Below are 18,450 nucleotides of genomic sequence, written 5' to 3'. Positions count from 1 at the left end.
TTGAGGGATCTATGGATGTCATTCCCAAGATCCCTCTGTTCCCCCACACTGCTACGAATCCTGCCATTAACTCTATACAGTACTCTACCTTCAGGTTCGACTTTCTAAAGTGAATCGCTTCACAGCTTTCCAGGCTGCACTCCATCTGCCTCCTCTCAGCCCAGCTCTGCAACCCATCAGTGTCCCATTGGTCAAGTTTAACTTCAGATTGAGTTTATTGTCATGCATACCACCAAACGAAACAAGGTTCCTCTGGATCAAGGTGCACAACACAGTACATATAACTCACACACTAGTAAATTAACGAATAATAAGGTGCATTTACGACACGTTAAAAAGTAAACAGTATAATGCTACTGGCACTTTGTACATGATGAGACATGGCTGGTTGCAGGAAATTCAGTGTTCTTACGGCTGGGGGGAATGAAGCTCTTTCCCATCCTAACAGTTCGTGTCGTAATGCTATGGTACCTACTGTCTAATGGTAGAGGGTCTAAGAGATTGCTGGATATTAGATGGGAGGGATTATTGACAATGCTAAGTCAGGTCAAGTCAAGTCAAGTCACTTTTTATTGTCATTTCGACCATAACTGCTGGTACAGTACACAGTAAAAATGAGACAATGTTTTTCAGGACCATGGTGCTACATGAAACAGTACAAAAGCTACACTGAACTACGTAAAAACAACACAGAAACAACTACACTAGACTACAGACCTACTCAAGACTGCATAAAGTGCACAAAACAGTGCAGGCATTACAATAAATAATAAACAAGACAAAAGGCACAGTAGAAGGCAGTAAGTTGGTGTCAGTCCAAACTCTGGGTATTGAGGAGTCTGATAGCTTGGGGGAAGAAACTGTTACATAGTCTGGTCGTGAGATCCCAAATGCTTCAGTGCCTTTTCCCAGATGGCAGGAGGAAGAAGAGTTTGTGGTCCTTCATAATGCTGTTTGCTTTGCAGATGCAGCGTGTAGTGTAAATGTCCGTGATGGCGGGAAGAGAGACCCGATGATCTTCTCAGGTGACCTCACTATCCGCTGCAGGGTCTTGCGATCTGAGATGATGCAATTTCCGAACCAGGCAGTGATGCAGCTGCTCAGGATGCTCTCAATACAACCCCTGTAGAATGTGATGAGGATGGGGGGTGGAAGATGGACTTTCCTCAGCTTTCGCAGAAAGTAGAGACGCTGCTGTGCTTTCTTTGCTATGGAGCTGGTGTTGAGGGACCAGGTGAGATTCCCTGCCAGGTGAACACCAAGAAATTTGGTGCTCTTTACGATTTCTAACGAGGAGCCGTCGATGTTCAGTGGGGAGTGGTCGCTCCGTGCCCTCCTGAAGTCAACAACCATCTCTTTTGTTTTGTTCACGTTCAGAGACAGGCTGTTGGCTCTGCACCAGTCCGTTAACTGCTGCACCTCCTGTTTGTATGCTGACTTATCGTTCTTGCTGATGAGACCCACCGTGGTGGTGTCATCGGCAAACTTGATGATGTGGTTCGAGCTGTGTGTTGCAGCACAGTCGTGGGTCAGCAGACAAGGGTCCTGCATACACAGTGCTCCAGACAGATATCTCTGATGGGTGGAAGAGAGGCCCCGATGATCCTCTCAGCGGTCTTCATAATCCCTGGTAGGCTCTTGCAGTCAGATGCCTGACAATGTCTGTACCAGATGGTGATGCAGTTGGTCAGGAAACTCTAAGTGTTGGTCAGGATGATGGGCAGGGCCTTACTTGCCTTAATCTCCTTAGGAACTGGAGATGCTGCTGTGCTTACTTGAGATAGTGCTGAGGAAGTAGGCGAGATTGTCCGTCCAGTGAAACACGATGGTCCTAACTCTCTCCGTCAGTCCTGCAGCTTCCTCAAGCTCACAGCCATCTCTTTGGTCTTGTCCACACTGAGGCTCAAGTTATTGCATCTACTCCATTCTACCAACTGCCCTACCTCCTCTCTGTACACCGCCTCGTCATCGCTGTTGATGAGGCCACTGTTGCCTCATCAGAAATTTGATGATGTGGTTTAAACTAAATCCAGGAGTGCAGTCGTGCGTCAGCGACGTGAACAGCAGTGAGCTGAGGATGCAACTCTGGTGCTCAGTGTGATGGAGTTAGAGATGTTTCCATCAATACCTATGACTGTCCATATCACCACCAACATTCGCATCATCTGCAAACTTACTAACCCACCCTTCCTTATCCAGGTCATCCATAAAAATCACAAGAGTAGGGGTCCCAGAACAGATCCCTATTGAACGCCATTGGTCATCGGCCTCCAGGCAGAATGCATTCATCTACAACCACCCTCTGCCTTCTGTGGGCAAGCCATGCAGCCAAGTTTCCCTGGATCGCAAGCCTCCTGATCTTCTGAATAAACTTCTGATGGGCAACCTAGATGAAGGCCTTACTAAAATCCATATACCCCACATCCACTACCCTATCTTCATTAATTTGTTCCTCACTACCTCAAAGAATTCAATTGACACGAGACATGACCTGCCCCTCACAAAGCATACATACAGACTATGCTTCCCCAAATGCTTATAAATCCTGTTTCTAACAATCCTTTTCAATAATTTGCCCAATCCTAGTCTATAATTTCCAGGATTACCTTTATTGAACAAAGGAATAATTGCCATCCCCAATCTTCTGATACTATTCCAATGACTAGTGAGGATGCAAAGCCCAGAGGCACAGTCATCTCAAAGTCAAAGTAAAATTTATTATCAGAGTTCAAACATGTCACCACATACAACCCAGAGATTCTTCTGCAGCGGGCATACTTAGCAAATCTATCGACCAGTAACTGTAAACAGGATCAATGGACAACAAACTGTGCAAATGTAATAAGCAACGAGCATGAAATAACAAGATAAACGTGTCACCAAATGAGTGTAGTTCCCAGTTTATGGTCCCAAGCCCTGCCTAATAGCGTCATAATTCACCCTTCCCCAATTAAATGCCATCTGCTTCTATCCCTGAACAATTGTGGCCACTGTTCGCCCACTGAAATATCTGTCACCTGACCAGGTTCATTGCTGAGCACCAGATCCAATGTGACCTCTCCTCTAGTCAGCCTGTCAGGAATCCTTCCTGGACACAGCTAATAAATTCTGCCCCACCTAAAACTTCTGACTCAGGGGGTGCCATTAGAGATGCTGACATTACTCATGGCAACATCCTGCTTTTTTTCCAAAATCTGTTCCTCAGTGTTTCCGTTGGAGTTCTGTGGAATACTCCCAAGTAGAGTGGTTGCTCTCTTCCCATCTGTCAGCCGTCCACGCTGACTAACTTGACGATCCCGCCGAGATGTTCTCCCTTTCTGCAACTGTGATACAATGCCTGAATGGTAATGCCACTCCCCATCTCCCTCCCTAGATGGGCCAAAGGGCCTGTTTCTGTGCTGCACTTCAATGACTCTTGAGCCAAAGCCTCAGATCCCCATTCTAACTCTCTCCAAACACATTATGGCCACTAAAGCTGGAGCTAAAGTGAACATTGCAAAGCATCATTTCCCTCCCACATTGATTCTGCCTGACCCCATTTCCCAAGAAACCATTACCTCTTCTTCAAAGATACCAGCATTTTCCCTGTTACTGATGTCAGGATAACTGGCCATGGTTCCCTGTTTCCTCTCTTCTTCCTTTCTTAAATAGTGGTGTTACATTTGCTACATTCCAAACTGTGCAAACCATTTGAGAATCTATGGAATTTTGTAAAGTGATAACCAGTGTATCCACCACCTCTTTTAAAATTCCAAGATGCAGATCAAGTTCAAGATTCTTGTCATTCATTTGAAGTCCGGAGGCCGAGGTCCATTGGCCGGAGCCCCAGGTCTGTGAATCTCTGAGAGTCCGCTGGGGAAGTCAAAGCCTTCAGGGAGAAGACAGGACAGTGGGGTTTGAGATGGATAATAAATCAGCCATGATGGAATAGCGGGGCAGGCTCGATGGGCTGAATAGCCTCATTCTGCTTTTAAGTCTTATGGTCTAGCCATTGTGGACAAGCCTACGAGCACAGACAAGGCCTCAAGAACTGCATCCTGATGCCTGTTCTGTATAGCCCTAGTGGCTTTCGGAGAGTTTTCATTGTCAAAGACCTTTGCCTCTGTCCCTATAAGTTTCTGATGATCAGAGACAGTCGAAGTTGAGTGTAAATTAATAAACAATTTCATATGTAAATTAATTTACATTAATATCATTATAGAGGCGGATAGGGCCCTAATTTAATGTCTCAACTGAAAGAAACTACAGTAATTGCATTCCACTCATTCCTGAAAGCGAATGCCAAATACTGAAAACCGTAGTTACATACTCACGTGTAAGTATCAAGACCTTGGCAAGAATTGTTCCTCCACGCCAGCAGGGGCTGCAATCAAGAACAGACAGTTTGAGGAGGGTGGTTTCTGCGGTGGAGGAGGAGGAGGAGAAGCCGGTGGGAAGACGAGCGGCTGGTTGGGAGTTCAGAGGTAACAAGCTCGGTTCGATTGAACGGTGAGGCGCAACACAAAAGCAGAGAAAGCCCCGCCCGCCGAGCGCTACCGAGCCGGGAGACATTGAAAGAGAGACGGTGAAGTGGGAGAGAGGTAATGTAAATTTAATCATACATTTATTTTAAAAGTTTGAGTTTAACAGATTCTGCTTCCGCGTGCACTTTAAAATTATTAATTGTCCGACTCTACTTTGAGAGAGTCGGTTTGGTTCCCATGGTGAAGCGTTATCCACGCTGCCATAAAAAAGTCGTGACTTACAGAGGGTTTTAGTGCTCGTTGTTTTGCATGAGATTTGGGTTTTAAATCTTGGTCTTTTTAAAAAGGGGCAGTTTTTTCCTGTTGCAGCTGCGTTTTATATTTTACCTCCCCTCTTTCCATTCAATGGGGTGCTAATGGCGGGCGATGTCTGTGGAACGCGTTGTGGCGCTCGGGTTTGTTGGGATGAGTCAGGGATCCAGTCAAGAAGGAGACGGGGTTGTTGTGACTTGTTCTGAGCGCAACTCTCGATGCGCTATTGGGTCGGTTTCCCTTGTGCTTTGGAGTCGCCCACAGGAGACAGTTTTAATCAGGAATGTACATCGTTGAGGCTCTCGCACCCCGTTTGTTTAATGCAAGGCGCTTTCTCTGTGGCGGCAAGCACTTACTCTTAGCTCTGCTTTCTGTTACCACCTCGAAGGCATGAGAACGATGAGCTTCTTCATTCGGGCGGTGCAGTTAAACAACTACCGTGGAGGGGCCGCGACGATATAGATTGGGAAATCACAATAATAATAAACATCTCTCATCTCTACCATCCCAACGCATCCGTCTATTTTCAACGAAGAGTAACGTAGCCACCCCCGTTGTCCTCTGGACCCCAGTAATTTGTGTGAGATTAAAAGCGCTATTTGATGTGATCCTGAACTATTACTGTAACTTCGGTATGTCCCTTGAAGCTACATAACGTTTAATCACACGCGGCAGTATAAATATACCCAGTTTACTCTCTCGAGAATAATTTATGTCCCCTGCTCCTGCTGCTGGAGTAGTTTGCTTTTCTGCTCAACGCCGCAGTTATTTCGAGGCGAGGACTAACTGCTAATAAATACATTTAGGGAGAAACGTGTCTCTATCAACCCGTGTGCTTGTGGTCCCAGCAACACTCTATAGATCGGTAGGTAGTCAGTATTTCGAAGTTGTCAAGTCTTGCGAAAACAGTTCTTGTTACACAGTGTACAAACACAAGCATTGCTGCGTTGACATGCTGGTAAAATTTACGATCTCCCGCCTGGCATGTCACAAATTATGTTTCCCTTACTTGTCAGTGGCTTTTAAAAAAAAATGAAGAATGAAGTTTGCATTCACTGTGCGTAAAGTGCACCTCTGTTCTGAGGTCGTGATTAATTTTGACTCTACATTTTTCGGAATCAATTTTTTAAAAAAAAATACAGTACCCTTTTATTTCATTGTCCTCTGTGTGTATCGGGGCTCATCTGACTGTGCAAACAACATGTAGGATATCTTGATCTAAATATATATTAAGAAACGTCCACACCTCTCTATCTGCTGGCTTTAACTTCCTAATCACAATCAGTAGTAATGCTGGCAAGAATGTGCAAGACTCTGCATGTTTCTTTTACAGAAGATAAAACCTCAGGCAAAAATATAATACAAAGACCTGGATAATAGGGGCGCATCTTGGCACAAAACCGAAGATTCTTGGGAAATTTCAGAAACCACACAAACTCTGGTCGATTATTTGCAAACGGAGTTATTAATAAAATGATTTTTTTTTATCGTCGTGATATAATGACTAGACGGACTTGCCGGTGTAACAGCTATTGTTAGTTGACAAATAGCAAACTGAAAGACACTCAGCTAGTTGAAGGTTTTGTATTTTGTATTGTTTCATAATGTCAATGAAGAACAAATGGGGCTACAGTGTTTCTGATTTGCACCAGAAATATGGAATGAATGTATTCAATGTATAGAATGTCTCCTCCTTTACTTTGAAGTGCTCCACAGTCTGGACTCTGGTCAGTTCTAATCTCTGGCAGGTATACAACTGACTTTAGTTCTGAATGACATCTTTTGTGCCCCCCCCCCCCCCCCATCCCACTCGCCCCACTCATCTTTGGGAATTTTGCCTCTTACAGCATTGGAATCCTTTCTGTTAAACTTTGCAGCCCTCATTTCAGATACTCCTTCAGCTGCATCTGTGGCAATGCCTTCTGAGTGAGGCCTGTTTTAATGTCTCCCTGTTTTTTGGCATGCCGACAGTTTCTTTGCAGCATAGAGGAGGTGGGTCATCCCACGGATTGATGCTTTTGGCTTTAGAACAATCCCCTCAGTCCATCTCCTCCCCCGTGCCCTTTAACTTCCCTGATTCTTCCGTTGCCTGCTTCCCCTGACGGACGCTGCACCCACAAGCAGCGTGTCCGAGGGATGTGGGAAGAAATGGGAGCGTCCTGGGGAAACCCTCGCAGCCAGAGGGGATAAAAGTTCAAACTCCACACACAGACAAAGCCTAAAGAAGGGGTCCAGGCCACTGGAGTCGTGCGGCAGGGGGCCCCGTGCAGCTGAGAGATGTTATTGTTCCTTCCTGTGCTTGGTTATCTGATGGAACCAAGCCCAGATAACGTTGACCTAAGATGTACACATCTCGTGTTCAGGATAAAGTACTGATGGGTCGTGCTATCCGGAATCTCCCCAAGCAGATCCCTTACTCCCAGTTGAAGGAAGGTCAGCGAGCCCCTGGTGGGCAAAGGAAATGCTTCAAAGATAACATCAGAAGCAGCCTGAAGGAATTTAGCATTGGAGCTAAAATCTGGGAAGGCAGAGCTCTCGATTTCCTGGAGGAACTCTGTTCAAGGGGGAGCTGAGCAGCCACAGGGAACGAGAGTCTGAGCAATTAAAGGACCACTTCCTCTTGCCTACACTGTAGATCCTGGATTTGCCTCTACCGACACCTGAGGAGCCCCTTAGAAGAACCTCATGCTCGACCCGATTGATTGCAGGTCACCGTAGTGTAAAAATTTAATCTAAAATCCTGACCTGACAAAGGGTCTTGGCCTGAAACATCGACTGTGTATTCCTTTCCACACGTGCTGCGTGCTCTCCTGTTCTCCTGTGTGTGTGTGTGTGTGTGTGTGTGTGTTTTGCTCTGGATTTCCAGCATCCGCAGAATCTCTTGTGCTCGCGTTCACTGTGTTATGTTCCCCACATTTGAGAATATTGTTCAAGGATGGATCTGGTCTCTCTGACTATGCTGGTCTTGGCAGTCACTTATTGAGAAGGCAGAATGGACTGGTGCTGTCGGCCAGTGATAGCAGATGTCAGGCATGGAAAGGGAGAAAGTTGCTTGACGTGTGGGCAAAGATTAAAAGTATTGATTGACACAAGAAGTGTGACACAATGGCAGACTAAAAACAGAGCTGTGAGTTCCTGTGAAGCAGCTGCAGAGAGTGTGTCTAAAAACACTACACGAAAAGCCAGAGGAGAGGAAATACTCCCAGTTCTCTGCTGCCTTTCCCTGCCCCACGGTATCTCAAAGTGCCTGACAGCCGTGAGGCAGTTCTCAGTTGTACTCACTGCTGGAATGTAGAAAATGCAGAAGGAAACTTGTCCCACAGACAAGAATTAAACACAAGCCCAGTACTTGTGTCCTGTTTATGCAGCCTTGGAGCAACCAAGTCCTCTCCTTTGACGATTATGGGTCTTTTTGTTTCCCAGAGAAAAGGGGAGAATTCGATTAAAATGTTTCAGGGTAGTACCATGCCCTCTAGCTCGTGATGAATTTTAACCTACTGTATCTAGCTAAGATCAATCTAACCCTTCCCTTCAACATAACCCTCTATTTTTCTATCATCCATGTGCCTGTCTAAAAATCTCTTGCATGTCCCTAATGTATCAGCCTCTACCACCGCCCTGGCTATGCATTCCACGCACCCACCACTTGCTGTGTAAAAGAAACCTCTCTCTGCTTCTGTCTGTAAAAACCACCAGTAATCTTCAATTTACTTAATTCTTCCCTAAAGTTAAAGCTTAACAGAGATTCAGAAACTATTGAGAGAGCTGCAAGACTGACCCAGACACGAGATTCTGCAGATGTTGGAAATCCAGAGTAAACCACACAAAATGCTGGACAAACTGAAGTACTGATGAAGAGTCTTGGCATGAAATGACGTCTAATTATTCCTCTCCACAGATGCTGCCTGACCTGCTAAGACCAACACAGATACAGTATACATTGATGTTTTTTAGCAATGGATTGTAAACCTGTACCTTAAGCGTAACTGCCACCTGCTACACCACGTCTTCAGCACATGCTAATACTCATGTTATGGTGCGTTTTCACCAGTGAAAGTCAATTTGCAGTCTGTGTGTGTTGCTTTCTGCATGTATTTTGCCTTTCATCGGGTCTGCCTCTTGAACGGCTCTCAATACCAGGGGACACGCTGTGTGGGGAGGAAATTGTAGGGGAGGTGTCAGAACTAGGTGTCTCTCACAGAGCCACCGGCAGTGGTGAGGCAGGTACATTAGGGAAATTTAAGTTTCAAGATTGTTTAATATCATTCCCAGTACACAAGTGTAAAGGAGAATGAAATAATTGTGACTCTGGATCTGATGCAACAAAAAAAGCACAGTAAGATAAAGAACACAATAAATACTGTATAAATATGTAAGATAGCTTGTATACATTGTATGTCCATGAAGTGCTGCTAGGCACGGGAGTGCCATAGGTAAGGGGACTGACTTGAAATGATAAAGTAGTGGGGTGGACTGATGGGTGGAGCTGTCTATCTAAGAGTCTCTTAACTCAAAAGCAGTTACTACTTCCTTAGCTTACTGTTTGGGAAAAAATAACTGTTTTTCGAGCTAAGAGACTTGGATAGATACAGTGATATAAGGATTCTGGGCTATGTAGGAGGGTAGGGTTAGATTGATAGTGGAGTAGTTTTAGTTAGGTCGGCACATCATCATGGGCCGAAGGGCCTGTACTGTGCTGTACTGATCTACGTTGTATGTTCTGCCATACTTTGCTCCTATCACCTTAAAACGATATCCCTTCTATTAGTCATTTCTGCCCTGGGAAAATACCTCTGGCTGTCCACTCAGTCTATGCCTCTCTTCATCTTGTAAGCCTCTCATCCTGCTTCGCTCCAATGGACACACTTCTGAGGGTGGTTGTGATACCATTGACCTTGTCTCTTTTGACATGGTTGAGTGATCGACAGGAATTTTGTTTTCTGTGTAATGTAGAATATGGCATCTTGCAGTTTCTGATTGTAATCACTCTCTCATTGAGTTTCTGATGTCCTAAGCCCACTCCCAATTATTCTTCTCAACAGCTCTCTTCCATTTGAAATGCTCATTAAAATCTTGGACCAAGCGTTTGGTCACCTGTTGTAATAGACGCCTCCTTTATGATACTCTGACTGATAACTCTCTAGTGAACAGTCACAAAATATCTGACTGCATTAAAAGCGAGATACAAATTTAGATAATCGTTTTGTGTATCCTACCACAAAGAATTTCCTCCAGCAGGTTCAACCACCAGGGTCACTCACCTCAACCCCAAATCCATTTACATTTTATGAATTGACTTTCAAAGACTCTACAACACATATTCTCAGTAATACTTACTTATTATTTTTGGATTTGCATAGTTTGTCTTTTGCAGATTTGCTGTTTGGCAGTCTTTGTGTGTAGTTTCTCATTGTCTCCATTGTATCTCTCTTTTTTGTTGTGAATGCCTGCCGGAAAATGAATCTCAAAATCGTATATGATGACGTATATGTACTCTGATAATAAATTTACATTGAATTTTGATATTTTTGAAATCTTAGGTATTTTATTGAAATTAGTGTCACAGCATCATTATGAGTGCTGAGGTATACAAATATTAGAAGAGAAGTAAGAAAGAATAAAAAATAAGTTAGTTCAAGCAGTCTAACAGGAGGGGGTCATCACTTCCCCGGCTATAGGTTGACTCATTATAGAGCCTAATGGCCAAGGATAAGAATGACCTCATACAGTGCTCTTTGGAACAGCGCATTTGTCTTAGTCTATCACTAAAGGTTCTCCTCTGTTCAGCCAAGGTGGTATGCAGAGGGTGAGAAACATTGTCTAGAATTGCCAGGATTTTCTGTAGGGTCCCTTGTTCTACCACAGCCTCCAGTGTGTCCAGTTTGACTCCTATAACAGAGCCAGCCTTTCTAATCAGTTTATTGAGCCTGTTGGCATCAACTGTGTTGACGGCATTGCTCCAGCACACCACCGCATAGGAGATTGTACTGGTGACAACAGACTGGTAGAACATGTGAAGGAGAGGCCTGCAGACTCCAGCCGACTCTGGCCCTGCTTGTACACAGCCTCTGTGTTAGTGCTCCACTCAAGTCTGTCACCCAGATGCACCCCCAGGTACTTGTAGGTCTTCACCACATCCACGTCCTCACCATCAGGGAGCAGGGAGCAGTGCAGGCTTTGTCTTCCTGAAGTCTATTATCTCCTCTGGCTCACTGCCGTTGAGCTGCAGATGATTCGGCCTGCACTGTTTGATAAAGTCCTCCACCAGGGCCCTGTATTCACCCTTCCGTCCTCCCTTTATGCACCCAACTATTGCTGAGTCATCAAAGTAGTTATGGATTTTAGGTAAAAGTGTGATGATTCTACACATGGGCAAATACCAATTTAATAGCTCAAAGTTAACTTGAAAGTTTAAGTATTTAAATTGTGTTCACTGTATTGCATCAACCATAAAACTAGTGCTTTTGTGCTTAAATAAAGTAAAGTGAGTGAATCTGTGGAATGCTCTGCCACAGACTGCAGTGGAGGCCACGTCCATGGGTATATTCAAAGAGGAAGTTGGTCATTTCCTGATCAGTCAGGGCATCAAAGGATATGGCGAGAAGGCTGGTGTATGGGGTTGAGGAGGATCAGCCATGAAGGAATGGTGGAGCAGACTCGATGGGCTGAATGGCCTAATTCTGCTCTTTTGTCTTATGGTCTTAAGGAAGGATCTCTGCTGAAACGTTACGCGATTGAGGAGAGAAGGCAGAAGAAAGCAGTCATGAATAACAGCAGGACCAGAGTGGGAAAGGTGAAAGCACAGGCAGAGGCTCGTGGGGCAGTGAAGAAGGGCGTTAAAGCAGACAAGGGCAGTTATGTAGATGGCCTGGCAGAAGCAGCAGTGGGGTGCGGCAACATGAGGAAGCTGTCCAGCAAGTACTGTAAGCCTGAGAGGCCAGTCGTGGAAGGGGATGAAAGGACATAGTGAGGACAAAGCAGCAGCTGAACAGGAGTGGTTGAACGCTTTGGAGATGGTCTGAACAGACCCGTACCTCCATCCCTCCAGTCAGTACTGACCTGCCTACCAGAGAGGAGATCAGGAAAGTGAGAAAGCTGCTAAAGAACTGTAAAGCAGCCAGTCCAGGTGACATTCCTGGAGAACTTCTCAAGACAGACCTGGGCACTACAGTAGTGATTCTGTACCCTCTCTTTTAGAAGATCTGGAAAGAAGAGCAAGTACCAGCAGACTGGAAAGAGGACTACCTCGCCAAGATTCCAAAAAAGGGGAGACCTTAGTAACTACTCCATCTAGAGAAGCATCACACTCTTGTCCCAGGGGAAGTCTTCTACAGGATAATACTAGAGATGATGCAATATGCTGTAAACACTGGACTAGGAGAAGAACAAACAAGCTTCCACGAGAACAGATCACGTAGCCGCACGATGCATCTTAGTTGAGCAGTCGCTTGAGTGGAATTCATCTCTGTACATCAACTTTTTTGATTATGGAAAATCCTTCAACAGCGTAGATGGAGAGTCCCTGTGGAGTATCCCCGTGGCACTACTGAGTACCAGGCAAGATGATCAAGAATTCGTACTAGGGAACGTTTTGCAGAGTCAACCATGGCAGACAGCTCACCAACAGCTTTCAGGTGAAGACAGGAGTCCGGCAAGGTGTCTGACATCCCCTTTCCCGTTTCTCCAGTCATCGACTGGATCATGAAGACACAGAAAAAGAATGGGATTCTGTGGACTCCATGACCTGATGATATAGCTTTCTTGTCCCGTACCCACAAACAGATGCAGGGGAAAAACAACAGACCCAACAACCACATCGGTGTAAGTGGACTTTAACATCCACAACGGGGAAGCCAGAGTCTTCAAGATCAACTCAACCTGTGTCATCCTTGAGGGAAGTCCTCTTGAGGATGGAAAAGCTTTCACCTACCTGACCAGGGTGGCATTGATGCGATGTCAAGACAAGGGTCGGCAAAGCTAGGGCAACTTTCATCCAGCTCAAGAACATCTGATTATAGAACATAGAACTACAGCACATTACCGGCCCTTTGGCCCACAATGTTGTGCCGACCATGTAACGTATACTAGAAACTGCCTAGAATTCCCCTAGCACATAGCCCTCTATTTTTCTAAGCTCCATGTACCTGTCTAAGAGGCTCTTAAAAGACCCTATCGTGTCCGCCTCCACCACCGCCACCGGCAGTGCATTCCACACACCCACCACTCTGTGAAAGTGCATTCCATGGACCCACCGTTCTATAAGTTACAATGAGAAATAAGTTAAAATAAATAGTGCAAAAAAGAGAGCAAAATAGAAAATTGATAGTGTTCATGAATGGAAAGATAGGGGCAAGGACGTGGTTTCCACTGGTCGGTGAGACTGGAACTAGGGAAATGGCCTCGAGTTTCCGGGGAATAAATTTGGGACAGAAATGAGCTGAAACTGCTTTTTCCAGAGAGTAGTGAATCTGTGGAATTCTCTGTCCAGGGATGCAGTAGGGCTTATCTCGATGTCATTGTGTGTGTATGTAATAAAGAACTTCAGTTCTTTGTGTGCAGTGTGGACAGTTCACCCGGAACCAGAAATGATGCTGGTGACAGGACACACAAGCTCTTGGCGGGCTGGAGTGTCCCGAGTAAAATGTGGTTGAGCTGAAGTCATTCTGTAAATCTATGTATAAAATAGTTGTAGCGTATTAACCCTTGCAAGTGTCTCCAAGAATCTTAGTGCACTAAGATCTGGCTGTTCAACCCTACCATGAAGACAGTTCTTCTGTAAAGAGCAGAGTCCTGGAGGACAACAAAGATGATATTTAGGAAAGTGCAGACCTTTATTAATAACTGTCTGAAAAATCCTCCAGACTCTCTGGCCAGGGGTCATCAACAACGCCAATCTATGGCAGAGAACATACCAGCTAGCAGCAAAAGTAGAATTAAGGAAAACGAGATGTGGATAGATAGGACACACGCTCAAGCCAAGTACCAACGTCACCAGGCAAGCGATTACATGGAATCTCAAGGGAAAGCAGAAGAGAGGATGGCCAAAGAACAGCTGGCGACAGGACCTTAAAGATGACACCAAACAGATGGGCTGCACCTGGAAAACTGGCCCAGGACAAAGGACTCCAGCGAGCTGCTGTTGGCAGCCTCTGCCTCAGTAGGAGAAATGGGACGATAACTGAGACGATATGCCTGGCAAGATTTTTCTTAAAACAAAAATTTCCTTTTAGCAATTATATCTTAATGGACTAAACTTTGTATGTGTTGATTTCTGGTCTCCTAGCTGAAAGGTGATTGTGACTCTGACGGTGGAATGTTTTATGTAAAGTATGTGGTTTTTAGGAATTGTTTGGCAGCTGTGACATTTAGCTAGGAAATGGTCCTGCTGGTTGGGTACTGTTATACTTTAACAAACCATGTTGGCTGGAGAAGAATTGCCAAACTGTTCATAGTGGGCTAGTAATGTCAATGTGTCTGCGGTCAAGTGCTAAAAGTGCCCGATGTCTCTTTCCTTTAAGATAGCAAATAACTTTGCTGTTCAGATCTGGGTCTGTGTTGGATGAAGGGCTCAATTTTGATTAAAATAGGGTCTTAAACAATCCTCGGTGTAAGATCAGCTTGGAACTTTGTTTTCTGTTACTGTGCTCTGCTGCACATGGTGATTAGTCAACTGCGAATCACTCTGTGGTGGAATAACTTGTCACCATCACTTTAGATGTGTATTGAATAAATAATGGCTAGGGGATTGCATTGCAGCTGAGGAGAGGATCAAAAAACTACAGTAAAAATAATCGTCAATCAAGTAGTGTTGGTGGCACAGTAGCGTAGTGGTTTGTGTAGGGAGTTTGTACCGCTCTCCCCGTGACCGTGTAGGTTTCCTCTGGGTGCTCTGGTTTCATTCCAACGACGTACGGGTTAGTGTTCCGGAAGCACGGCAACGCTTGTGGGTTTGCTCCCAGCACATCACGAACGATGACGCAAGTGATGCAGTTCACTGTGTGTTTCAACGTACGTATGACAAATAAAGCTATTCTTTAAAAGACCTTTATCTTTTAGTTACTCCAAGTCCTCATTCGTCCTGAGGGATAGGGGCAGTGCAAAACAGAGAGAGAGGCTTGAATGCCACCACGACCATCAGTAATGACGCTGAGGCCGCAGGGGCGGTCGGTGCTCAACCCCTTCCGCAGGAGGGACAGCTTCTGCCCAAGTCTCAGCTAAAATGTACAATGACGCTGATTCTCACCCTGGCTCTGTCTGCACAGGGGCTATTGACATTGCCAGCACGGGTTGTAGAGAGGGTGCTTCCTATCATGGGGGAGTCCAGGACCAGCGGGCAGAACCTCAGAATAGAAGGGCATCCCTTTAGAAGAGGGGTGAGGAGGAATTTCTTTAGCCAGAGGGCAGCGAATCTATGGAATTCACTGTCACAGATGGCCGTGGAGATCACGTCATTGGGTGTATTTAAGGTGGAAGTTGGTAGGTTCTTGATTAGCAAGGATGTCAAAGGTTATGGGGAGAAGGTGGGACTCTGAGGCTGAGAGGGATAATAAATTGACCCTGATGGAATGGCAGAGTAGGCTCGATGAGCTGAATGGCCTAAATCTGCTCCTCTGTCTTGTGGTCTTTTGGTTGTCCAATGAGGACCATCTTGTGGCAAGCAGGGTTGACTGGACACCACTGGCGCCAAGTTTGGGTTCCTCCTCGATGTCGAAGGACTGTGTTACGGCGCCGACACTAACGACCTAAAGAAGAGGTGCAAAAATTTGGGTGAATTGTACAGCTCTGATGTTGATGGACAGCAGCTATATGAAGAAATTCTGGACTGCAGAATGTTGCCATCAAGGTGGGTCGACGTGAAAATATCAAGACCTGAAGAGCTTCTTGAATTTATTGTTCAGTATGGAGATGAGAGCATCTTCCCCAATCTTCACATTGCTATTCAGATAATGCTAACCATCGCAGTTTCCATCGCCAGCTGTGAGAGATCATTCAGCAAGTTAAAACTAATACTTTCGTATTTGAGAGCCTCCATGGGTCAAGGCAGACTCTGTGATCTTGCTCTGCTGAGTGTAGAAAGAGAAGAAACTGAAAAAACTGACTTCGATCACATCATAGACCAATTTGCATCAGTAAAAGCAAGGAAGGTGCAGTTATAATTTTCACGTAGTGCCATAATTTGTTAATTAAGAGATTAACGAGCTTGACTTATACTTTTGAGCTGATATTCTGGTAAAGTTATCTAAAAGATGGGTGTCAGATGTTTGGACAGGGGTGCAATTTCCATGCTTGCCCTAGGCGCTATTTTCCATAGATACACCCCTGCACCGCAGGAGTGTATTGACCCTCGGTGCTACTTGGCTGACCTCGCGAATTTTCAGACCCTCAGGACTGACACACTCGGGTGTGAGGAATGGAAGTGCAGTCTGATTTAGAAATTCAGATTCAAATTTATTTATCGCACGTACATCGAAATATACGGTGAAATGTGTTGTTTGCATTAGCAACCTGAACACCTGGACAGCCCCCAAGTGTGGCCACACATTCTGGCACTGGCGTAGCGCGCCCGCAGTGTTCACTGTAATGACGCAACACGAGCAGCAGCAACGGGGGGAAACTAGACGGCAACAGCAGCAAATCAAGCCCCTTTCCCATCCTCCCACCCCCTCGCGCACACACAAGGCCTCCAACCCCAGGGCAGGCCACCTCTGGGCTTCCAGGCCCTGTTCTGGATGCCCAGACTCATAGACACTGGGCCTCCAGTGTCCAGTCTCTGACCTGGATGCCCAGACTTGCAGATATTGGGCCTCCTCCTCCCAGTCTCTGGCCCGGACTTGCTGATTTTGATCTTCGGCCTCCTGATTTGCCTGGCTCTGGACTTCGGCATTCAGCTTTGGCCCTCGGGCTTCACTGGCCTCGGGGTGTCGACCCCAGGACTTGTCTACCGTGGGCCTGATCTTCGGGCCTGTGCTGTCATCGGTACTGAAAGGTGCCACACAGTTAGGGGTGTTGTGTTTTGTGTGAGATACTACAGTAGGGTTTCCCAATCCATGGTCCGCGGACCCCTTGCTTAATGGTATAGGTACGCGGCAGTAAAAGTGTTGGGAAGCCCTGCTTTAGAGCTGAAACTGACTCCTCAGGCAAACATTAAAGAGCCCACGATAAAGGGAGTTCTTCCCCAAGTCAATTACTTAATCCTTGTTCCTCACACTAGTCATTATGAAATTGCTGACTGGCAGTTGTGTGCAAATTTGCCACAGCTTTTCTGTCATTGTGATGCTGGCTTCAGGGAACGGTCTTTGATGATGCTCAGATTGAGAATGGTGCTAGATTTTCTGCTGGGCACTCTTCTGGCTCGGAGAGGGGTCTTCACGTATGCCAATATAAGTGTTTGGTTCATTTGTTTTAATATTTTGCCCTCTACAAAACTTAGTTTGTACCTTCAGAAAGGACATTAAGGGTTGATAGGGTTGTTAAGAAGGCATTCGATTGAGTTCAACAGTCACGAGGTAATGTTACAGCTCTGTAATAGCCACACTTGGAATATTGTGTTCAGTTTTCGTTGCCTCATTATAGGAAGGATGTGGAAGCTTTAGAGAGGGTGCAGAGAAGACTTACCAGGATGCCGCCTGGATTAGAAAGCATGTCTTCTGAGGAACAGTTGAGAGAGTTGGTGCTTTTCTCTTTGGAGCGAAGGATGAGAGGAGTACAAGATGAAAAGAGACATAGATTGAGTCCATTGTGGCTTCTCTCCATGCCATTGGGTGGCAACCTTTCCGTTTCTTTAGCATTTTTGAGGCCGAGTTGTTAGCTGTACGCTCAGCCCAGCACGGGTTGAAAGCATGCCACGACTCGGCCAGATTCGCCTCGAAGTCTGGTGTCAATGCCACTGCACCACCGGCCGCCTATTGAATTGACAACCTGAGTCTATTTCCCAGGGCAGAAATGGCTAATACAAGGGGGCACAATTTGAAAGCAATTGAAGGAAAGCACAGGGCGGATGTCAGAGATAGTTTTTTTTTTACACAGAGTGGTGTGTGTGTGGAATGTCCTGCCAGGGGTAGTCATAGAGGCAGATTCAGTAGAGACGTTTATGAGCACTGAGTTATGTAGATTCATGGATGATATAGAAATGGAGGGCTATGTGGGAAGGAAAGGTTAGATTGATCTTATTGTAGGCCATCGTGCTGTAGTGTTCCATGTTCTATCCATGTTCACTCCTTTTCCCTGGAAAAAAAATCACCCATAATCCTCAAGTAGAAGGATTGGGTGCTCCAAGGCCCCAACAAGCAATACAAGTTCAGCACAGAATTGTGGGATGAAGCTGTAATCGGTTTAAGATGGTGCTACTGAACTTGAGTGACTGCTTACTGGTAGTTCAGAAGGCAAGAAATACGACTAAAAACATCATCAATAGTACTTTTTATGAGGTAAATTGTGGTATACTATCACTGCAAACAGTGAAGAGGTGAGCAGAGGTGATGCTGTCTCGAGAGATGAGCTGTGATGATGCATTGCAAAGTCAGTGCACAAGGCGTTTGAGGTGTTTCCGAAGATGGAGTTGGAGCGAACGATTCGAAGAGCAGTTGAGGCAGAGAAGGTTTGGTGCCTGTTGATCTAAACCGGGTGTGAGCCGATTCGGAGAGGTTGAGAACGGCCTTGGGCTGGGCGGCAAAGT

General features: G+C 45.6%; 1 protein-coding gene across 3 annotated transcripts in view; it reads left to right on the top strand.

Moving 5' to 3' along the window:
- The first annotated feature begins 4,389 nt into the window (after window positions 1-4,389).
- The window catches only part of ninl (ninein-like), a 126,557-nt gene continuing 112,496 nt past the window's right edge, over window positions 4,390-18,450 (top strand). For 2 of the 3 annotated variants that reach the window (XM_073051500.1, XM_073051498.1), the window contains exon 1: window positions 4,391-4,580. The gene's annotated coding sequence lies outside the window, so the exon portion shown is untranslated. Of the gene's footprint in view, window positions 4,581-18,450 lie in introns of all 3 variants that reach the window. The other variant, XM_073051499.1, reaches the window with a different exon arrangement.

Source organism: Hemitrygon akajei, chromosome 7 (genome assembly GCF_048418815.1).
Source record: "Hemitrygon akajei chromosome 7, sHemAka1.3, whole genome shotgun sequence".
Classification (NCBI taxonomy): Eukaryota; Metazoa; Chordata; class Chondrichthyes; order Myliobatiformes; family Dasyatidae; genus Hemitrygon; species Hemitrygon akajei.
Note: the sequence above shows the minus strand (reverse complement) of the source record. Positions and strands in the feature narration are given on the sequence as shown.